The sequence below is a fragment of the Hesperophylax consimilis genome, chromosome 25 (assembly GCF_061612785.1).
Source record: "Hesperophylax consimilis isolate HC1 chromosome 25, BYU_Hcon_1.0, whole genome shotgun sequence".
Taxonomy (NCBI): Eukaryota; Metazoa; Arthropoda; class Insecta; order Trichoptera; family Limnephilidae; genus Hesperophylax; species Hesperophylax consimilis.
This window is the reverse complement of record NC_142860.1, coordinates 1,418,775-1,444,601: the sequence shown is the minus strand read 5'-3', so window position 1 is coordinate 1,444,601 and position 25,827 is coordinate 1,418,775. Positions and strand designations below refer to the sequence as shown.

At 31.3% G+C, this 25,827-nt stretch overlaps 1 protein-coding gene across 1 annotated transcript in view; it reads right to left on the bottom strand.

Moving 5' to 3' along the window:
- The window catches only part of LOC149411427 (octopamine receptor beta-2R-like), a 746,470-nt gene that overhangs the window by 578,587 nt on the left and 142,056 nt on the right, over positions 1–25,827 (bottom strand). The window contains exon 2 of the mRNA XM_089646862.1: positions 482–891. The gene's annotated coding sequence lies outside the window, so the exon portion shown is untranslated. The remainder of the gene's footprint in view (positions 1–481; positions 892–25,827) is intronic.

The following is a 25,827-nucleotide window of genomic DNA, read 5'->3' as shown; positions in this document are numbered from 1 at the left end:
TATGATGTATAACATAAAAAAAGAACAATTAAAGAAAAGATTCACATATTATTAATTTTACGCTTAAATTAGAACAGAAAAATATACTTCGTTTTATGTTCCAAATATGTTAAACAGTATCATTAAATTTTAATTAAAATATCACTCAAATGCAATTCAATAAATTATCTCTTGAATTATTACTAAGAACTATTAATTAAAATCAATTCTAATAACAGCTTGACAAATTGACGAAGTTGGAACACAGTGTGACTTTATTCAAAAGTTGTTATTGACAAGAATGTAAATAAAATTGTATATCTCAAAGTTGCAAGCTCTCAGTTATAAATCGGTGACAGACTTCCAAAGCGTTATCAAAAAGAGCAGTCTATATTAATTTGGCGCCAGTACTAAAATTAAACTTTATCTAGATCAAAGTTGTCGTGTATTTTTTATTTCGAGTTATTCGTGCGTTATATAAAAATTATATTTAATATCTTACCAAAACATTCGTGTGGGGTGATCAAAACTGGACCAATTCCAAGATTCGGGTGTCGTCCCTGAGACAAACTTAGCACAGTCACTTATTATTATACGCTACAGATATAATTATATTCGTATCTTATAGCTGTTCACTCACATCTTGCTTCACTCAGACATGTTCTAGTATGTCATCATCATCAATCAATTTAACTCACCAACCACAAACAATAAATTATTTATACCTGATTATTAGACGATTCACTCAAGCAAAGATGCACATATTTATTAATTATTTACAAAAGCACTATTTCTTCATCGCAAATTCAACAACCAATAATTTCACTTCACGCATAAACCAATTTTTAGTAGATATTTTGATGTTCATTATTTTTTTTTCCAATTTGCAAATGAAGCGCTTTTTTACACCATCTGAAACAAATAAAATAAAAATATTATTATAGGTTCACAACAAGACTATTTTATGTGTGTACGGCACAAGGGTTTCAACTGCTCCCGATCGCCTGGAAACGGTTAAGGCAGAGATTATGTGTGTACGGCACAAGTGTTCCAACTGATCCCAACCGTCTGGAACCGGTTAGTCTTCCCCAATTGGGGTATGTTGTGAGGTTGAAGGCAGTGGGCAGGGGAAGCAGATGATGAAGAAGTACTTGGCTAGTCAGATTAAATCCAGCTAAAGCCATTTAAAGCAATCTTTTTATCCGAATAATGGCCTTTCACCAGGGAGACATTGAAAGAATCTACCATTTCGAAATGTGCTGCGAGTATATGCTATTATTATTTTTAATTAATACATTTTGAATTAACGAAAATCACCTATCAATAAAATAAAATTTTATTTATTAAATCAATAGGGAATCGATACCTACATCATCTGAGAGCGATGTATTTATTCTACTCATTCACTTATGCTCCTTTACTCAATCGCCGTGTAAATATTACGCGCGCGTAAGGTCGGGATAGTAGAAAACTAGACTTAATCTAGATATGGTTAAAATTAGTGGTGGTTCGTGACTTTTGGGTGTGTTTTGATTTTCATAATTAAAAAAATAGCATTATTGATGTCGTTGTAGCCAAAAAATCGCTTTTTTCTACGAAGATTTTCAAGAAATCGGTGCAGTGCACTGCCGGACTGAAATTTCCTGAAAATCTTCATACAAAAGACCGAATTTTCGAAAATAAATAAAAAATAATTTTGTATTAAACATCATCAATAATTTATAATATTTTCGAACTTAGCACTCTATCACACTTAAAAGCCACGAACCACCACTGGTTAAAATGGCTATAAACTAAACGACATAAAATAATTGATTTAATATTATAAAATACAAAATTTCCTACTTGAAGAAAGCCAATTCCATTAGCCTATTTGATGCCTATGAGTTGAAAGGTCTTATGAAATTTGGCGACATAATTTTTCTTTCAAATCGGTATTGCTGACTCTTTTATTGATTTTCTATTTAACAATGACTGGCTATTCAGACGCGCGTTGTTACTAAACATAAAGATATTTGAGTAACGGTGATTTTTCACCTGAGTTATTTCACGGGATTTGAACAATTCATCAAATTTAAAAGTAGATTTTCAAGTTCTGTGAAGGTTCTTTTCAACGGCAAAGTTTTGATAAATTTCTGTCAAGTTGCGAAGTTTAGTCAATACTGCGGTTTAATTGAAGTCAATACAGTTTTGTTTGTTGGGTCAGTGCATATGTACGTTTGTTTGTATTGTAATATTCCTCACTGAGACTGGGTAATATGCGTATTACTGCGTAGCTTATAATACGAGATCTATGTAGCTTACAATATGAATACATCCTACTTACTTGAGGTAATTTGCTTTTGATTAAAAAAATATTATGAGAAATAATTAGTTGCCTGAAATATCCATATAAATTGAAAATATCTCCCGAGGAAACTATTAATATTTTTGTAAAATGACTTCCTTATAGATGTAGAGTCAAGCAGTGCACTCAGGATTCTGGAGGATTTTTTTTTTGTGTTTTAAATGTAAACTCCCAATTAAAGAAAACTGTGCAAGTTAATGAATATTTTAAAGTTAAATTAGGTTTTGTATTGTCATGTTCTGTATTTTTTTCCTAAATGAAGAATAATGATATAAAATGAAAAATGAAGAACAAAATCTACCCTTCCGCCTCTATTAAAAAACCGTTACTCATAAAAGATGAAAGATTATGCCACTCAATAAATTCACTGAATATCTCAATAAAATGTTAATATTTACAACTGAATAATATAAACAACCCTTCATTCATTTTACACTACTTACCTGACTATTGTACTAAAGTTTGTAATGTTGTTCAAATTCCAGTTTTTTTTCCAACGGGAGTTGAATAAGTTTTCAAGTTTCAAATCTCACACGGAAAATCCAGCATGCAAAATTACAGAAGGCAAAACTTGAATTTCAGGACAAAAAGTTAGCAGCTATCTGACAGTACCAGAATAACGGTCCTCCCCCAGAGATGACATTTCTCTTCTTAACTTACTGATAAACAAGATAAATTACCCTCCCAGTTCTACTTATGGAATTTCAACTTTATGTTACATTATATTTAAATTCAGTTTTACAGAAAAATCCCAAATTTTTTAAAGTACTAGCGCAGACTTGTGATATGATATAATATGATCTTTCTCATGGTAAAATTAAAAAAAGGTGAGTATGTGTATTTTTTAAAATTCAATTATTCAGTTTTGGGACGTGATTTTTTAATAACTTTTCTCACAGACCAGTACGTGTTTGTTAACCAAATGGAAATACGCAATCATATTTGGGTGCTCTTTGTTCTTTATTTCATAATGTTCACGTTTTAAAGTAAGTTTATGTATAATTATGACATTAGCGCCAATGTGTAAATTAACAAAAAAATAACCTGTAACATTTCTGGACCCTTGATATTTTGTTCCTGTCAAGAGGATTTGACGTTATTTTTTTATAAAATTACCAGCGTAGACCCATGAAAAATCACGGGATATTATAATTCCAATTTTTAAGTAGGTAATAAAAATAAAAAGTGGGTGTGTCAAGCCTACGCAAGACAGAAGTGAAACTTCTAGTATTCCTCTCTCTCTATTTTCAAATTTAATTTATTCCTCTCTCTCTATTTTCAAATTTACCGTATGAACCACAATCAATTACGTATTTCACTCGTATTACACTCACGACGCAGTATACTAACCAAGCAGCTGATGCTTGGCGTGGCGCAGTTCGCTGGTGTCTGAGAGAGAGGAAAGAAGAGAAGAGAGAGAACGTTCGTGAGCGGCTCCCCCACCTCAACAAGCGCATATGGTGAGAGAGGGACAGTGAACGGTGAGCGGTGGTGGGGGTACCCGCATTTTCGTGTCGATCCTGACTCGGTTTTACTCCGTCCCCGAAAATCCATTACGCGCCTAAAGAAGTTTCACTTCAATAATTTTCTGTGAAGTATGTTATCACGGGTAGGTGTAATTTATCTCTTGTCTACACCATCAGTACAATTTTAGTAAAATTACATTTAAACTCAAAGCTAATCTTAGTTCTAGAGTTCATTTTGAAGATATGTAAGAGCAGAGTTATGGACACACCATCAAAATTAGTATTTTTAATTGCTGTGCTTAGATTAGATGCTTTAAGTGCAAGATATTTGAACTGGCCCTCGGATTATCTATCTGAAACTTGAATATTAAATGTGAAATACGATGTATTTTTAAAGACACGTGAAATAACTGGCCCTAAGAATCTTCCAGTTGAAAAAACACCATTCATAATCGAATTGCTCCAAGCTGAAGATTTCTTTCGTCTGAAACCAGCTTTGATTTAAAATTAACACTATAGTTCAAACATCGAACATGTGAAAAAAAAACCTTTTCGTAAGTAAATGACCGGACGCTTTTCTTTATAAAGCAAAACAATTTTTTGATGTTATAGAATTTTATTAATATGAGACATCATGTTTTAAGAAAATAATTTTATTTTAAACTTTTTTACTATTTAACGCTTTGCAAGGAAGACAATAGTAAATGAAAGGATGATTTTTTGTATTTCTGAAATTCGGGTTTCAAATTAGTTATTTCTTAGATTTTAAATTAAATTAAAACAATATTTGAATCTCAGATCGAAATTATATTTAAAAAATCAAGTTACTTACAATTTTTTACCTTGTTTGTTGTAAACGAACTGTCAAACTAGAATGTAAAGAAATTTCAATGAGAAGAACAAATTTTAAGGACAAAGTGAGATCACCTTGGTTTTACATTGTACCTAATAAATAATTGTATTTTCAGTTGAAAAAATTTCTAGTATTATGCCAAGCTTAGTTTGAAGAATACTTAACATATTTCTGGCAACACTACGGATGGAATGAAAGAGAATTACTGGAGTAGATTCTTAATGTTGATTCCAAAAACGATGGAATAATTCTTATCACGTGCCTATCGTAAAAAAGGTAATCTGTTTTTTTTATGATAGGCACGTGGATGTTTGATATTTGTCTTTCAACAGAAACATGACATTGTTTTGTGTTTTTTTAACATAATAATTATTTATTTGAATATTTTTCCATACTTATAAAAGAAAATATAGATTTAAAATAAAAGAAAATTTATTGTTTCGCAAAAATATTCATAAATTTCCTGATAAACCAATACCGACTTTGATTTTATAAAGGGTAATTATTTGAGCGTTAAATTTCAATACAAGATCGATTTGGCACTTGCGGCAACGTTTTTTAAAGATATTTGAAGAAAATTTTAATTAACTAAATTAAGTTTGTAGGTAGGCACCCACATGTTTGTTTACCCCATGATAAATCACTGCGTTCAATTTGTGCAATTCTTGACACCTTAGTTTCAACTGATAAAATGACAACTAAAATAGTTTTCTGCCAACATATTATATTATGGTTAAATACCTTATGGATTGGCTGATTTCGTCATACAATCAGTTCCAATTTCGATAATAACACTAAAATTCAAAGCAAATCCAGCGTCATAACCAGAGTTACACAGATAAACAGACAACCGAAATTATTATTTTGATTGTTCTATAGTATTATGGTTTTTTCTTACGACAATTGTCAGTCTGTACAGTTATTAACTCAAAGGCTCAAAACGCAGATCAAAAACTCAAACTATCAAAGGTACCACTAGTATATTTACTAACATCATTTACTATTATATACTAACATACATACATACTAACGTCATTTTTCCGCAGGGGTTGCAGAAAGGATTGATTGCCACAGAACTCTGTCGTGGTACACAGTAGTCAATCTTGCTTCGTCCACATTCCACAGAAAATACATGTATATCAAAAATTTCACAGTGCAAAACTTTGAATTGTTTCATTATAAACTTGTTTTATTTTACATGCTTCAGTGGAAAAACCAATACCTACTGCCGTTTTTTTTTAATCACACATTTATTAAAGCTATGCGGATATAGTTGAAATTGATAGTTTAGTGCGCATCGAAGCGTAACCATAATGATCAGAGACGGGGTCTTTTTAATTTCCACAGGTGGCAATGGTGACAAACGACAAATTTAACCCTTCAGACTAATTTTTTCGCTTTTGGGAACAACTCATTTAACCTTTCAGGCTATTTTTTTCGCTTTTAGGAACAATTCATTTAACCCCGCAGGCTAATTTGTTCGCTTTTGGGAATATCTCATTTAACCCTTCAGGCTAATTTGTTCGCTTTTGGGAATATCTCATTTAACCCTTCAGGCTAATTTGTTCGCTTTTGGGAATATCTCATTTAACCTTTCAGGCTAATTTGTTCGCTTTTGGGAATATCTCATTTAACCCTTCAGGCTAATTTGTTCGCTTTTGGGAATATCTCATTTAACCCTTCAGGCTTATTTATTCGTTTTGTGAACAACTTACGTGGTCTCACAGAAATCATTATGTCTTCTTTATTGTTATTGTTACAAATATGATCTAAACGACGGGAAGTTGGTTGTTTAGAGGTGAAAAAATATAATAAGCCGTTAAAAATATTATATTGAATTATTCGGCGTGTTGGAAATAAGCTGACGTAGCTCAATAGTCCAGAGCACCTGACCGGATGGAAGAAAGAGCGGGCTTAATTCTTATTTTTATTCGGGAGATATTTTCAATTTGTATGGATATTTCAGCGGACTAATTATTGCTTATAATAATTTGTTATCTTTTGTGCTATTCATAAGAAACATTGTCTTATAAACATTAGTTTATCATTAAAAAATAACAATATGTTACAAGTCAAAATATTTTACCAACAAATGTAGATATAATATGTCTCGACGCCATCTAGTGGGAAATTTATCACTAACAAAGCTTTTCATACAAAAATAAAGTTGGTTGTTTACAGATGAAAAAATATAATAAGCAGTAATTTTTAATTGAAGTACTAGTACATGTTGAATTATTTGGCATATTGGAAATAAGCCCACTTAGCTCAGGGAGAGAAAAAGAGCACCTGACCGGACATCAGAAGGTGCGGGTTCAATTCCCGTCGGCGACATTTAATTTTCCTGGGGAGATACTTTTAATTTGTATGGATATTTCAGGGGACTAATTATTGCTAAAATAATGTGCTAGCCTTTGTGCTATGCATAAGAAACCTTTTCTTATAAATATTTGTTTATCATTAAAAAAATAATAAATTTTCTTTGCTTATTTATGTATGTCAACAATTATTTGGTGTTTGATAGCACATAAATATTAAATAAACTGCACTTTAGACTTTCAATTACTTATCGGGAACTTTATATCAGTTTATTTATTACAAAAAAATGTTGTTTATGCATGTAGCTGTAACTAAAATTTTGCTGTCAACATAAAGTTAAACATTTTGAAAATGGCCTTGAAAGCCGAACAATAATAAAACCAAAAAAATATTTGCAGAACTTAATAATAATATTATTAAATTTGTTTTATATTAAGTTTTTTCAAAAAATAAATTAAGTTCTACGAACTTAACACAAAAACAATAAACAAAGATAAAGCCTTTCAAAAAGAAAAATGTATTATTTTATCAATTTAGAAAAAAACTGAACGCACTTATTTATCAACCAATTATATAAGAGAAATCATTCTTCACATTGATGCCTTTTGTATCGATTATAATTAATTACAACGGTAATAAGATGACGGCTTGTTCACAGCGGCAAATCACATAGTTATTTTCCGAATATGGATGCAGCGGTATCTATCTATCTGTAGGAATCGCTAACTGGTATGTACTATCTGTGGACTGCCAACTGGTAAAGGCATTTCCTCATCTTAATGATGGCTAACTATGGCTTATTGATTATTTATGTCCATGCTATTTCCCATAAAAACATAACATCATTCATAGAGAGACGTTTTATAGTGTTGATTGAATCTGCGGTGTGAATCTTAGATGTTGGATGCAAGACCGTTAGAGTTATTGCAGTAAAATATTTTATCGTTCCAATAAAAACATGTTTTATGCGGTTTTTTTGTTGTTGTATTGAGATTATCAATAGTATGCATCATGACGTGTGACTTCAGAATTCATATGTTTTTTTACATGAATACTGCACAAGAATTCCAATTACTACCAACTGGACAGAACCTATGAGACATAGGTACCCAGTTGAGATTTGCTATGAGGCCGAAAGTATTAAGGAAGAAAATGAGATGGTAAAGAGGAAGGTTGCGAACTACCTACCTGGCTATTCAGATCTGGTCACTTAATAGGGCTAAAACCATTTCAAGCAATTCTCGATTCTGAATTGTTGTCCATCAAAAGGAAGAAACTGAGAGTAGCGATCGCTCTGGAAAGCGTCGCATATACAGAGTTTTCCAATGTCAGAAGTGTTATTTTGAATAGCCCGTTATTTCGGTAGATGTTACTTTTAAATCTGTCATTTTTAACATTTGACAGGTAGAAACTACGCCATTAATAAAAATGGAACGATATACGCTTCAACAACGCATACAAACGATTAAAATTCACTTGAGTGAATCAAATGCAAATCATCTTGAGTGATAAGGCCCATTTCCATCTCGGTGGCTTCGTCAACAAGCAAAATTCTGGGGCTCGGAAAACCGAAGAGTTATTGTTGAAAAGCCTTTCTATCTTCAACGTGTGACTGTTTGGTGCGGTTTATGTTCCTGCGGAGTCATTGGATCTTACTTTTTCGAAAATGAGGCTGGAGCAACAGTTACGGTGAATGGATTGCGCTATCGAGAGATGATTTATATTAATATTTTTTTCTGGCCGGAATCGGATGGTATTGATTTGGACAACGTTTAATTTCAACAAGACGGCGCTACGTGCCACACAAGCAACAAAACCTTTGATTTTTTACGATTGAATATCAAAATAACACCTTTTATTGGAAAACCCTGTTTATTTATAATAATGATTGCCTGATTTATACATTGCCGCTTTCATAAGAAATCACCTCAGGTGCGCTGTATAATATACTGTTTATTTATTTATTTATTTGATACTAAAAAATACAATTACGGAATAATGAATCTTTGAATGACAATCCCTTCATAAGAATCATATATGAAATAATACAAAGGTAGTAATTAATTAAAATGGATGTTCTATTTGTAGCATTGAATTAATTGTGACTTTTATATTGTGAAAAATTTGATTATTCATCTGGGCTCATAGAAATCTTTGTGTCTCCCTAACTGCCATGGTGAGAAATATGATCTAACCGATGTTAGAAAGATAAAACACCAAGCTTTATATTAAATATAGAAGTCAATCACTAAATAATTTAAATGAACTCGTGTATGCAGGGCGGGCCCTACGCGGGTGCCAAATTACCAAGACGCTGATAATACCTAACACATAACACCGGTCGGTGGCCGAGTTGACATCGCTTTTGGGTCCCACCCAGGCGTAGTGTGTTCAATTCCTCGACTGGCTAAGTCCTCCATCACAACACAAGCAACATTTTCCGCTTACTGTACTTGGTAAGTGATGTATTGATATTGATGCTACCTAACTATTGAGTGTTCGTATTTTTATATAATTGTAGGTACGTTATAGTACTATAAATAAACTTGGTAGATAGCTGCCTCAACACAGGCTAAGCCTAGTGAGGCGGGCTATGATAAACCTTAACACATAACTACATTAACATTTCTTTTATTTACATTTATTTTACCTACTGTTTATATATTACTTTCCGTTGAAAAAATTATATACTCATCTAATTTATAAACCAATGTACACAAAACAGTCTTTCATGTGTTTCTATAGTTATAGTTTGAAAATTTGTCACAATAAAGATATTATATTATTATTATTATTATTATTATTACTGTGGTGGTAGTAGGAGATTTTCAAATATTGTCAGGTCATTCGTAACCCGGGAATGTTTGTCTTTCTTAAAAAAAACTAACAGTCTTAATAGTTCGCCCTTGAGATTTGTTTTCATAAAAACGGCCCTACACAAAAATACAAATCTTCCGAATATTATTGATCACGTGGATCACTTTTTACTGGCGCCAAAATTATGCATCTATGAAACTAAAGATTCAAGGTGTTTCCTAAACACAATTTGAGAAAAAAATAATTAAAATTCGTGTTTTTTTATTAATATTTTTATATGAAACGACAAAAAGTGATGTGACAGTAATGTTTATAATTTATTTGTATTATAAAATCTGTTTTTTATTCTTTCATTATCAGTAATTTTACTTTTTAAATTGTTTAATGTTTGCATTCAAAATATATATACTGATAAATTTATTTCTAATAATAAAATTTTAAAGCGAGTTGCAAAAACAGTGTTTAGTTTTCATATTTTTGAAAAGCTAAAATACTCGAACATTCTGGCAGAATACGCCACAGAGGCTTGAGGGATTAAGTAGATACTCTTATATTCTCAGATTAAAAGTTTACCAATTTATTAGCAAAACATCTCCTACGCACATAAATATATAATTATTATTTAAGGAATATATTATGATGCACTCAATGTGAAAACAACTTTTCTGTGCGTTCTTGCTCGCACATAATCTAATCTAAAAGCAATATCTTGAGTTCGTAATTGACACCAAACTCCACTGGGATACACACATTAATAAAGCCCATAAAAAAAGCTTAAAAAAAAACATCTCGTTCTTCAAAAAAATATCTAACTTCTTGTCAACTGGAGATCTAAGAGAGTATATTATTACGCTTTATGTCACTATTATTTGATTATGGATTAGTAGAATGGTGCTCAGAAGCATCAAATCAGATTACACAACTAAATATAATTCAGAAGTGCAACATAAACACCATATTTATAGGTCCCCGTAAGGACGTCAACAACCGCCGCGGCGTTCCAAGTAATTAAACACATTTCCACAATATTATTTTCAAAACAAATTTCATAGCTTGGTTTGAAAATAACTTTGAGAGCTGAAATTAGTTGGAAAGAAAATAGTTTCATAAATTTATCACTTTGGTGTTCAATCATTTGAATTGAAAAGGAAAAAAAATATTACAAAAAATCTTGAGAAAAATATAATGTAGATTCTAGTTTTACTTTGAGACTACGAAATTTTTTCTATTTTCACAATTTTCGTGAAAAACAGCTTGCGGTCTGAAAAACAGTTCAAAGTTATCCCATTCGGTTGTGATGACATCTCGCAAATACTGTTTTTTTTTGTCACATCGCATCGGCATGGCAAAAACAATTCACGAACTACAATATTAGTATAAATACTGGTAGTGATGCGTGTTCACTGTGATTTGATTAGTGTATATAAATTAGCTTTGTACCTTGTGAACTTGCGTACTATTATCGTACTAACTGTGGATTATGCGGTTGACTCGGTATCGAAAAAATCGAAAATTTCGGATTTCAAAATGGCAAATCCATGTCAATTATTAGTTTCTCTCTGTAAATCATGTTTATTATACTACCAAATTGACTAATTATAAATAATTCATTTAATAACGTCAAATAATTCATTTAATAACGTCAATAAATCAAAAGGAGGTCTCAAATTCATATCTGGGTAGCTACAACAACGCATTTTCAGGAATGTTTTTCTGAGACGTGTGTTAAATAATTTTTCAAAAATTTTATTAAGATTAGAGGGGTAAGTAACTAGCAAACTAACAATCTAACAAACTGAATAACCCAAGCCCTATATACTCATACCAAATCATGTGTTTTTAGTTTGATAATTTGATCGCTTAGAAATCTTTTTGATGCTTTAAATAAATACCGCGAGTAGAACACATCTTGGACAAAATTGTGCATTTTTTTGATAAATATTTTTATAAGTCCAGAAAAAAAATGTATCAGGTATATAAAAGCTGCTTAAAAGTTCAAAATCTCCTATTAACGAACCTCTTTACGGTCGTGGTTTTATTGTCAGATGTGGAAAATTAAGTTCTTTAGAAAATGATTGAAAAAAAACATTCAAATATTTGTTCCTGAACTACATAAAATAAAATAAAACACATTTTTTTGCGATGTTTTTTTTTCTTGCATAAATCAAACAGGCAGCTGATGTTAAGCCGTAATTTAAATCTTATTGCCAGCTTCATGGGGAGTTTTATTGTGAGCGGTCCGATTACAAATATTACACGACGTTGTGCATCGGCTTAAACTTATTACATATAATCAGCAAAATATCAACAGCTTGCAACAATAGTAATTCATCCCCTAACCTAGACAATAATCGGTTATGCGTTGGTCGAAACCCATGTGGAACCATCTATAGTTATGTTAATTGTCTAAAATCACAATGGGATATTTTAACAATGTATTTTCACTGTAATTTAAGCTAGCTTTCCAGACACTATTATCTCCATCAATTCCTTATTATTCCTCCCATTCTTCGGCATTATCTTTTCTTTCTCCCGTTTCGTCATCAGAATTCTCTTAATTCCTTCTCATTCCTTTCTCCGGATCATCCTATCCCAAATCTTTCTCTCATTGTTCAATAAGGGTATCATTCCTTTCATCTTCTTATTATATCCAAGCCATCATTTATTTTCCTCCATTTAATCTTAGCAATTAATCCATAGCTTTCGATTCGACAAAAAAGCGAATACTCGTGTTTTCCTTTAATCTGAAATGATTTGATGAATTTGGCGTACATTTTGAAGTTTTTCCGAAGGGATTTGTATAAAGTATCTTACAAAACAATTTTTTAGAAAATATCCTATCAAGTCTTTTGTAAATTTATACACCTAGTAAACCATTTTAGCAAATTAAACATTTATATATTTTTTTAAAGTAACAATTTTTTTTTACTTTTTATATATAATTTGAAGTGAATGAGGCTGTATGGTTTCCCTCGTGACCTGTGTTACATTTAGGTACGCTGTGTGGAGAATATTATAAAGAAAATAAAGAAATACATAATTTTTGTAAGAAGGGGGAAGCATAAAAGCTGACAAATTATTCCGCAATAGAAAAGAGTTATAATCACGCTGCTTTCTCATATAATAATAAATGAAAAGTGTATACAACAGTTGGGAACGCGTTTGGCGTGTCTTCCAACTATACTTACACTAGCGACAAATGGAATAATGATGGCACCTTCCTTTTAAATATTTGTAAAACATGTAAAGTATTTTCACCTGACGGCATTGTTGTAATGTTTGGAATCCATTAAATTTGATTGATATAAATTTTTTTTTTTTTAAATTTAAAAAGCATAAACATAGGAAAATTTAATTCTTTCGCGATAAGTAGGAGTCTCGTAAGGGAAGTAAGAAGTAAACTTAGTTTTTTGAGAAAACCATATTGCACGAGCGCGGAAACACAGAAATTAATAAAATAAATTAAATTGTTCCACGGCTAAGTTTCTGAGCACTAGAACGAGTCTTACAAATAATTATTGTTCCCATATAGCAAATATTTGACTATTTTGTGACTTGCGTAAATTAAAATTAAAATTAAAAACGATAAACTGATCCGTCTGTATGTAAGGACGACAAAGATGTTGATGATCAATGCAAAATCGTTAAGAAGTTGAGTAGCTCTGTTGATGGCAGAAAGTCCTCACTTTCAGAGCGTAAAAATAGGATGGGATCTTCCACGAGCGACTTGTGGGACACTTACAAGCAAAAACGTTTTTCAAAATAGGAAGATCAAGTATAATTCTAGAGATTAACTTTCAGAAAATGTTTGCTTAAAGATATTTTTCGTCTAAGGGGTAAATTAAGCATCCAATTAAGAAGAAGGGTGTATGCTAAAACAGTACATATGGCCAATTATAAATACGCTTAAAGGTTAAACAAAACATTATTTTATTATTTGATTTTGGCGATTGACTACCTTGTGAATTACTTATTATTTACTTACCACGGCAGTATTGATGTAGGTAACTGCATCACTCGGCAGGTATGATTCAAAATAATATATAAATAAAATGTTTTCCATTGTTTTGTAAAAATTTTTCGCATTTTTATATACATGTATAACAATATTATTTAATTGATAATAAATGACATATTTGAACGCTGAGTACCTAAAATATATGTATTAATAATAATATTAAGGCAGCTGTTAATTTATAGTAGGAAAAACAAGTTTTTTCAATAATTTTAATAAATGGTTAAGCGTTAAATCAACCCGCTGACTGAATGAAAATCCCACAGCATATACCCTACAATAAAGCCGATGATCGATGAATATTTAAATAAATCGTAATTTTATATTAAAATTTTGGCCTATGATTATTATAAGTAAAATTATTTCACAGAACCTTTTGGAATTAATGTTTGTTTGTTACACCAAGGTTTGTATGTTTAATTAAATGATTTTGACCTTACCTACTATTTAAAATATGTTAAATCTTACAAAAAAATCATAATCGTTAAATTAATGGCTTTTACTAGCATACTTACTGAATTTAATTGACTACGGCGAGCTCTGTCATAATGTCATTTAAAAATTCAGTAAGTTATTTAAAGATTGATAGATTTTAAAAAAAATCAGACTACATTTCCATCGCGAGAAGGGTGCCTGAAATGTCATTTGTATTGTCAAAAGGAGATCATATGTTTTATTTTTCCAGTAACTAATTTAAGAAGACTAAAGGATAATGTTATTTAAATATTATATTTTAAGAAATGTGACAAGAATTATCGTATCATTTTTTTTTGCATTTTTGATTTTAAAATTAAAAAAACTTAAAATAAAAACAGTAAATATTTTTTGTTTTTGTGAACATCATACAACTGCTCATAGCTAATGGAACTATGCCATCGCTAATAATTGAAGTATGTTTTGTGGTTGAAAAGAGTGGGGAGTGTAGTAAGGTGACTGGGAAGTACCGTTAATAATATAAAAACCGTTAATAATACAAATACCGAAGTACTGTTGGGAAGTACCTGGTCATTCTGATCTATTCACCGACCAAGGCTTCTGCTATTTCATGCAAGGTTTTGGATTCCGATTGAGTCTATCGTTCACCAATGCGACACTGGAAATATTTACCACTATCGGAATGTACACAAAATATTGTTTTGGACTGTGTGTGAGAAATTTGTATTTAACGTTAAGGCGGTGCCATACGCAGTAATGCAAAATCATGTGTTTTTGGTTTGAAAATTTGGTCGCCTAGAAATGTTTCAGATGCTTTAATTAAATACTACGAGTAGAATACATTAACTTTGAAATAATCGACTATTTTTTATATAATTCTTTTTATAAGGCCAGAAAAAAATAATGTATAGGCCTATGAAAAATGCTTTAAAGTTCAAAATCTCCTACTTACGAACCCATTTTCGGTTATGATTTTATTGTATAATGTGGCAAATTAAGTTATTTATAAAATCATCGGAAAAAAATTAAATATTTATGCCTGAACATACACAAAATAAAATAAAAGGCACTTTTTGGCCATGTTTTTTTCTTGGCAGAAACAGGCGGATGGTGTTAAGCGGGAATTTAAACCTTATCGCCATCTACGTAAGAGTTATTATTGTTCGTAGTGCATCGCCTTAAATAATATTTTAAATTAAAATTAGTTTAGGAAAAACGTAATAACTGTTTGTTATCCAACACTATTTTTACCGTGAAGCGGAAGGAAGGTGGTGATTATATAGTCACAGATATGTATAGTTAGTAAAAATACCTACTAAGCTACTGTATTTTGAAAAAAATGTGCAAATCATAAAAGTTTTTCCCAGAGATTGATTAGCTACATAAAATAATTATTCTTGAAAAGAGACATAAAATTGAAGTAAACCTCAACAAGAAGGCTATAAAAGTAAATTGATGCATTTACAACTCCCCGGCACTTTGAACTGTTGGGTTATTGATGAAGCACAACACGCTTCAGGTTTACGGCGACCACTCAATCCGTTCTTGTTGAATTATTCAACGATTTGAACCTGTACCCGTATTTTATTAGCCAACATATTTTTATAAGAAACATTATGCATGTTTGTAATTAATACATATTTCTATAACGTAACATTATGTATTTTTGTAATCAATACATATTTTTACAACGTAACATTATCTATTTTTATAATTAATACACATTTCTATAACGTAACATTATGTATATTTGTAATTAATACATATTTCTATAACGTATCATTATGTAGTTTTGTAATTAATACATATTTCTATAACGTAACATTATGTATTTTTGTCATTAATACATATTTTTATAACTTAACATTATGTATTTTTGTAATTGATACATATTTTTATACATTAACAACATCGCATAATACCAAATAAATCGTTGAATTTTGATACACATCGGTCACATATTTATGGTATATTTTTAAATATTTGTTTTTCACTTTTGTTTTTGGTCATGAAAATCTTGGAAGTGGAAATTAAGTAACTTCCTGCCATCTGATCGAGCTGAAACTCGGTAAATAGACTTGATGTAGATTACATTTCATTATATCGACTTTTGGTGGAAACACGAGTACACACGAAGAGATATGCGCATTTCTCTGAAATCAAAATGTCGACCGTACCCAATCAGGTTTTGTATCAGGGACAAATTACATTAAGGAAGAGCAATCCTAATCAAACCCGTGCACTGTGGTACCGCCAAGTATAAAATTTGCTTTTCCTTTCCTAAACACGCTCATTAGAGAACATAAATACATATTATTAAAATAAATACCGGAAAGTCCAATTATGTCTTGTGCGTGCGAACCGTATATAAATTTCTCTAATAAACAATAAACACTGTTAATCTATCTACCTGGTGACCTACCAGGTAAGTATGGTAATATATATTATTTACCTGCACAAAATAAGAATAAAAACATATGTACATTTGTAGAAATGTTTTGGGTATTTGAGGTGATTTTCCACAAAAACGGCACTATACAAATCATCCAAATATTATTATTATTAACCGAAACCGGTTGACCTATATGACTAAAATAAAGTGATTTAAAACAAAGTAAAATAAACGATTTATAAAATGCCAATCCACAGATCGTTTGCTTTCTTCGATAATTTTAAAAAAATAATTGGTTAATTTAATAACCAGTTTTTAGCAAATAAACATTATTTCAATTTATTCAATTAGTGTAGTATTTAACATTATCACACTGTGATTTAGCTTTTTTATAAGAAACTTAAAATCTGGTGATTTTTACATTAAGATATTTTTGAAATATTTTAAAACATAATTGTTTTCATTTTTTTCTTTTATTTATAACCAGGAAGCAAAGGAAGAAACAAAATTTTTGGTTTATTGACAATTTATTATTTTAAGGTAATCGTAATATATGTAATTTATTTATTTATTAGGCACCTTGCTTCTATGTTGCATGTTTGTATCTATACCTACAGAGTGTCATTATTGACAAAACGGGCCAAAACATGTATTTTTAAATGTTAGTGTAAGTGTCTCTATCTATAAGCCACAGTTAAAAATAAATGCGTAATTTATTCACTAGTTAAATGCCTTAGTCGTAATTCATTAGATATAAGTCGGTTTTTTTTAAATCAATAGTTATGAGTCTTAGTCGTAAGTTTTAGATGTAAGTCACTACATTTAAGGCAGTAGTTATAAGCCTTGGTCGTAAGACACCAGATATAAGTTTTAGATTTGTGTCACTAGTTATTGTGAATCTTAGTTGTAAGCTTATTATACTATTATTATACGATACATATATATATGTACAGCGCCCAAGAGGTAATTTTTCACAAATATTATTTATTATTATTATCTATATATAAGACATATTTTTACTGTGCGTGGCTCATTAGAGATATTCATCAAAAGTTTTCGATTGAATCGCGAGTCCAAATTTAAAAGTAATCAATAAACATTGCTATGTACAAGTGGATCGAGCTTAAGGCTTTTGTTTTTCCCTCGTTCATATAATCCGGGCCTCTTTAGACTTCTTCAAGACCGGCTTTAATAAATTAACCCGCCTCACAAGGCTGCCCAGCCGTGTGGCGCCATAGCTCTCCTGTTTTTAGACTGTACACACAGTGGTGCTCTTGTAGGGTGTCACATAAACAAAAGAATGGACTGTTAAAAAATAAATATTTGTAGCGGTTACGTCACCGCTCCTAGGGTCATCATATCATAACCAGACTGCACGAGTTAAAAAGCTGAGACAGCAATCAGTCTTACGAAACTTCAATAATAATATCGGGACCGCGATACGTAAAACTGCTGATAAGAGTGTTTGCATTCAGGGTGATGCAAACGCTCATACAGTGAACCGATTCAGCAGTCCTGCGGGTTCGACGTCCAGACGCTACTCCAACCCGTGGCAGACGAGAACAAAGGAATCAGCAGCTATATAAGCGGTGGAGGACCTAAATACATAATCATTCCACATCACTCTAGTCAACAAGTCTGCCTTGGCATAACGTTAGCCTGCGCCTCGCCCCCGTGGCATTCGCCGGTCAGCATCTTCCACTCATCTGCAGACCAGTCCATCGCACTTTCGTCTACCTCGTTCACACTGGAGTACCGGGAAGACCCCACGTCTTCATCAGTGCTGAACGCAGCAACAAGGCCGGTCTCCACGACTACATCGCCGCCATCGTCATCTACGTCTGGTGTCATCATCACCATCGATCCAGAGCCATCTCCCAACTGTGCAACTTAACTGATGTGTTATTCTGATTAACAATAAACGCTGTGACAACAACAACATCATTATCTTTCATTGTCACAGTACCAAGATCCTACATATTTATTTGAAACTTTCGATACTATCGGCGTAAACAAATTCATTAAAAATAAACAAATAAAAATTTAATAATTTCCCTGTGTACCTACATAGTTTATTTTAACAAAATAAAAATTATTTCTTAACACGAAATTAATTAAATACGATGACTGTCCGAAAATTGCCTATGCAATTTAATATGCTTAATGAATAACGCTATACTGCTTTAATTTCTATTTTACGCTCGTACTGAGATAATTCAGGAGGAGTATGAAAATGTTTACGGATTTTTTACTGGCTCATAATAACAAAAGATACATGACACTTTTATTTTCGTACGGTTGACAAAGTGTTCGTAAAACACACAATATTACTCCCACCTTTCAAATGAAACACAAACACGTGCTAATACGATTTTTATATGCGTATCGTTTAATAATTAAAAGCAAAGCTAACAATACAAACTCAATCTTATTATTTCCAGTTCATATCCCAGAAAGTCAGCTTTAATACTAATATTACGGCACTCTCCTGAAAATAAGTGGTAGACCTCGGACGTGAAAAACAAGCGCCTTGTTGTAGATCCACAATTATTAAGCTGCCATGGTTCTCTCTTCCTCTCAAGACACAGTCACAATTGTTGTATACATACGTTTCATAGATAAGACCAAAATGAAAGAGAATTCTGCAAATGTGGCCAAACTCAAACAACAGAATACATTGGTATTAGCTTTAAGATTGCTTTATCGTATTATTTACATTAACCCCACACAGGTAGCCCTGAGGATAGTAATTTCCCTCAGAGCCTTAAACATATGTGGGGATACTGGGGATACCATGTGGGGGGTCATGTTTAAGGAAAGGAAGGAGAAGAATTTTTGCATTAGGGATGGATAGGAATCTAGGAATCAGTGTTTCCAGGAGTGACGGACGTATTAATAGATCCATCCCACTGCGGCGCAAGGTGATGGCGTTAAAGGGTCGCCCCAAACCTGCCGCTCCCGATCTGGCACGCCACGTAACTGGTGGGCAGGCGCATCCTGAACAAACCTCCCCGAATGAACTCGGGCACCCTGCTAATACACAAAACGTAGCGAACCACTTGTTATGACCAATGGCAGAGGTGTTGGCTATCCAATCAATGGTTCCCGTGGCGGCGGTAACCAAACCCGCCTCTCAAATGGTAACAATAATAACAATGTACAGGTTGGAGTATTTCGCAGAAATTCAAAGGCTACATTGTCATCAAATGGCCAAACAGCGCTTTTTACTAGTTTTTCAACATTTAAAGTTACCATAAGAAGAAGACGACTTCATAACCTTTTAAAAATAGCTTCATACAGAACACAAAAAAAAACAACTAACACGTATATTAGAAACACTAGATCTCAGTGTCAAAAACATATCCAAAAAGCAACTAGTCAATTCAATAACGCAAAACAATGGATGCTTATGACAACAGTCATCTCTTAAATAGTAAATAATGTACGCATTTCTTCAGGATCTCGCAAATAGGGTTGTCTATACTTTCTCAATTAGTTTTCAATCGAAAAGTGCCGAAAAGAGCATTTATAAGTTACAACCCTTTATGATGTGAATGTTGGATAAGCAGTTTAAACGACCTTTGAAGTCGTTTGTGAAGTGGAACAAAGAAGCGAACCCGCGGTAAACAAACAATCATCCACGATGAATCGCTTGTTTGTACTCTTAAGCACACAGAAAGGATACAATATATAATGTTGTAATACATTATAAAGGGTAACTGGTACGTGGGTACTTGATGCGAAAGTTGAAGGAGGTAATCGAGGAAATTACAAAGGAAAGTTCACTATAGACATTCTGTCAGTTGTTTGATGAGATTGGTTCCTACATAATATTATGATGTCTACTTATGTGATGGCTAATATAGGTTTCATCGTTGTGTCTCCCTTATTGTCATGGAGAGAAATAAGAGCTAAAAGGTGTTAGAATAAGAAAATCGCACGCTTTATATTCAAATCTAAAAGATAACCACAGAAGAATTAAAATGTGTGCTGCAATTTTAGAAAGAAAAAACGTAAGTTGAGCCATTTCAAATACTTTTAAGTTTTTTCAAAATCACGGATACGTTAAAAAATAATCGATTAATTTGAGATTTGGGACTCTTGTTTGGTGTTCACGTCTTTTATGCATAAAAACATCGCTTATTTTGCAACAATACGACGGTTTTTTCATGAATAATATGGTAGTTCTTTTTTGGCTATTTATTGAAATATATTTTCAGTTTTTCATAAAAAAATTGCTGGTACTTATCTCCCCCCAACTACACTTAAATATATCGCATTAACAGCCGGAAACCCTGTATATTTTTGAAATTAGGGGGGACTTTGTAAATGGAGGCAAAATAATTATTAACCGATGTTTATTTTATAATCACTCAAAGTTTAGTTTGATTTTCATGAAGCCAATAATTTCGCTAAATAACCACATTCTTTGTTCCGGGAAAAATCAAAGAGTTACTCAAATGGTTGGCACGTAAATTTAAGGCTACATCAGTCAAATATGTTTTATCAAAACGTTAATTAAGTTATTGGCTCGTATTATAATACGTGTATTGTTCTTGTAGAAAATTAACGAAAAAGTGGAGAAAGTGAAAGGGTTTGCAATAATTTATTAAAAAAGTCCTAATTGTGCCTTTGTCATGTCAAGCTGAAGTTGAAGAGTTGAAGACCTTTATTTTAAAGAGAGTTAAGTATGAAAAAGGAACGAAATCAGTATGTCATTGGCACACGTGCAAGTCCGATTAGAATACAAAACTAGGTCAGCGACCGCCAAATTACGAAGTCAGTACCTACTGTCACCAAGTGAATTTAATTTTTTGAAAATATTTCAATCATTATGTTTTTTTTTAATATTTTTATTCAGTTTTTTTACGTACAACATTGCATTTTACACAAATCTTACAAAACGGAAAAAATCAATTGAATTGTAAGAAATCTCTTATTTTTCAGATTTATTTTTTATAATAAATAACTTAATATTATATTACTTAAAAATTTAAATTATATAACTTAAAACTTTAAATTATATTACTTAACCAAATATAAATAATACTTAAAACTTTATATTATATTACTTAACTTGATATTATAATACTTAATATTTTAATACTTAATATTTAATACTTCATATTTTAATATTTAATACTTTATATTATAATACTAAACTTATTATTTTAAAACTTAATTTAATATAATGATACCTAATTTAATATTATAATAATTAACATTAAAAGATATTATATAGTATGTATTATTATATAGTATAGACTCTTGTAAAGGTAAACATGTTAATTTTTATTGAAATATGTTCTTACTATGTAAATTTAAACATTATACTGTATTTAATAAAATAAATAAAAATATTAAAATAAAAAAAAAGTATTTTAGTGCAATATTAAAAGTATTATTTTTAACAACTTTATTACGGTATGTATATATGGATTACTGGCCTAGGCATGTGCTTACAAAATAATCTGTCTGTACTGTCCAGAGTATTTTGAGATCACAAATTAAGTCATTAACCCTACGATAGGCAATATACTTTTACCCCTTTGGATGAGAAATGTGGTCTGGCCAGGCCATATAAGTGGTATGGGCTATCAAAATAGTTTTTTTTCACATACGAAAGTGTGCAAATAGTGTGATGAACGTATCTACATATCGTTTGTGTATATATAACAGAATAAACACATTACTTACGCGTACAGTACCAACAATGGCAAGTTCTTTTTCCATCACTATTCTGGTCAAGTGTTGTGACATAAAAAAAGTTTTCACAGTGTACTGTCCGGCCGGTATAGCGATACCTGCCAACTAAATCCAACACCACTCGTACACCTTGATTAACTTCACGATCTGCATCTGGAAGTTTTCCGGTGTAACTTTGAACTCTGAGCGGGTATTTGGTATCAGAATTGCAGACCCACCAAACCATGATGCCATACGCAATGGCCTGTGCAGTTTTCAGGCAATTCTACCAACTAAATGCAAATCCATCGGCAATAGTACCTTTCTATGCACCGCGCCGAGTTGAATAGTATATTGAAACCGTTTACCAAAAAGTCAACGGTAAAAAAAATGATAACAATATGGCCTGGCCAGGCCACCTTGCCTATCGATGGGTTGATAATCTTCTTTTGTCTCCCACCGAGGTCCATCTTTTTGTATGTTTATCCACCCTAAAACATGTTCCATGGTAAAGTTATTATCACTACCGTTGATGTATATCGGGTTTCAGCGACGTGCGGTGGCAATGGTGGTTTGGTATTCCACCTAGTCGAGAACTTCCCATTACAAGTTCAGTTGGGGAGTAGATATACATGTTTATGTAATTACCAAAGTTTTTCAACGTATCCTAGAGTCTATTTTACGGAGTCAAACTATTCGAATCGAAATTCTGCTTGGCTTGAACGTTTCGTAACAAAGTTTGCTTTAACTACTGAAAGTTTTGGCTGTTGAAATGATGAAGGTAGATTAAATAAAATATGGTCATATTCATCAATATGTTCATGTTAATTAACTCAAAAATTAATAAATATAATGAAGGAATATAGAATATAAAACCGTTTTTACCTCGTTCCCATGAAAATCATAATCAAAACTGTTAGAATAAAGCATTTAATTATAGAAGCAGATAAAACTAGTAAATCTAAATGAAACATGAAAAAAAAAAAAAAACTGTTAGAATAAAGCATTTAATTATAGAAGCAGATAAAACTATTAAATCTAAATGAAACATGAAACAAAACAAAACTGTTAGAATAAAGCATTTAATTATAGAAGCAGATAAAACTAGTAAATCTAAATGAAACATGAAACAAAACAAAACTGTTAGAATAAAGCGTTTAATTATAGAAGCAGATAAAACTAGTAAATCTAAATGAAACATGAAACAAAACAAAACTGTTAGAATAAAGCATTTAATTATAGAAGCAGATAAAACTATTAAATCTAAATGAAACATGAAACAAAACAAAACTGTTAGAATAAAGCATTTAATTATAGAAGCAGATAAAACTAGTAAATCTAAATGAAACATGAAACAAAACAAAACTGTTAGAATAAAGCATTTAATTATAGAAGCAGATAAAACTAGTAAATCTAAATGAAACATGAAACAAAACAAAACTGTTAGAATAAAGCATTTAATTATAGAAGCAGATAAAACTAGTAAATCTAAATGAAACATGAAACAAAACAAAACTGTTAGAATAAAGCATTTAATTATAGAAGCAGATAAAACTAGTAAATCTAAATGAAACATGAAACAAAACAAAACTGTTAGAATAAAGCATTTAATTATAGAAGCAGATAAAACTAGTAAATCTAAATGAAACATGAAACAAAACAAAACTGTTAGAATAAAGCATTTAATTATAGAAGCAGATAAAACTAGTAAATCTAAACGAAAAATGAAACAAAACAAGACACAGAAAACAAAAAAGATAACGGACGAATTAAATTTTACCTCTTGTATATTTTGAACATTTAAAAAAAAACAAATTTACAATTTATAATTCCTACAATTTAACACGTACAATGTCACCTTTAAGGTAGGTTTAAATTAAATAAAAAAATAAAAACTGGAAATCGAACCAATAATCTCTGACTTACTTAAGCTCACAACCACTAGGACCAAATTATTAGATATACGTCAATTTTATCGATCCCATATTTCATATTCAGAATTAAAAAATATATTTATCTTGCAACTAATTTTCCCATATCATCATCAGATATCTTTTAAAAAGATTATAAAGTTCTAAATAATTGGTAACCTAGATGATGTCTCGGATCAATATATCTGATTTTTATTTATATGGGATACATTTTTACTTTCTCAATTTATAAGTCTAAATGAATGTTCAATTTTTTATTACAATATATTTCTATACTAACTTTTTAAGGTTTTAACCACAAATGTAATATATCGTTGAAAAATAAGATAATACTAATACATCTAAACGAAACATGAAACACAAGTAAAAACGTAATCAACTAATATGATGTAAATAATATAATACACAATTTGAAAAATAATTAGATTCCAATGGTTGAGTGGTTAAAGACGTTGTCCCGGTAAGACAGAGATCATGGATTCGACTCCCAGTTGAGACCGTTATCTATTTATTTGTCTGTGTCTTGTTTTGTTTCATATTTAATTTAGATTTATTAGTCTGATGTAAGCGTAGTGATTAATATTAAGAAAGGGACGGTTAGATGGTTTTAGGCATGTAGAGCGAATGAGCGAAGAAAGGATTGTAAGGAGATTATATGATATAAATGCAAATGGTAGCAAAGGTCGGGGACGCCCGAGGAAGACATGGCACGATCAAGTGAATCAGATATAAGTCAAGAGTAAAAATAATGGAAGAGTATGTATGAGAGGATGTATGAATGTGAATGAGGCAAGAAGTGTGTTCCAAGACCGAGTTATTTGGCGGTACGATCTTTCTACCTGCCCCTGCGGGGAAACGGCGTGATGGTTAGTTAGTTAGTTATTATTATCTTCTACTTCAATGACATATGACATCGATTGGTATAACCTTAAAAAGTTACTAAAGAAAAGTTATTCCCATTAAAATATAATCAAATATTTAAAACTTAGACCAACGCACCGGTCGTTCACGTATTTTTTATTAAATTTCACTGCGAAAACCTTTTTTCCACATGTTATAATAAAAAGGCTAGCTCACAGCTGTTAGGCATGATAACGCGGAATTGAAATTGATTTTATAGTGAAAATTCAAACAAAAACAAGTGTAGAGTCATGCAGAAGTATTAATTTTAACACTGGTTTTGCTGATATTGCAATATTTGATCCCAACGTAATTAAAAGTTTTACAATTCCCTGCCAAACAGGGGAATTATGAAAAATAATTTAGTGAAATTGCATAGATACGTTAATATTTTATTACTTAAACTAATAAGTTTTGACTTTGTTTTAAACCACTTTATTTGAGTTATATAGGTGGACAATTGAAATATAAAACTTTTATTTTTTCATTGTCCTGAAGAAGGTTGAGTGCAACCGAAACCGGTCAACCTATGTAACTTAAATATGGAGGTTTAAAACAAAGTAAAACTTTTGTCTTTTATACAATTTCAATCCAGAAAGTGTTTACTTTCTTCCATAATTTTATTATTTTTTTATTAAAGTTCACAGATAAAATGATACCATCCAAATTCCAACAGCTCGAAAGGCTT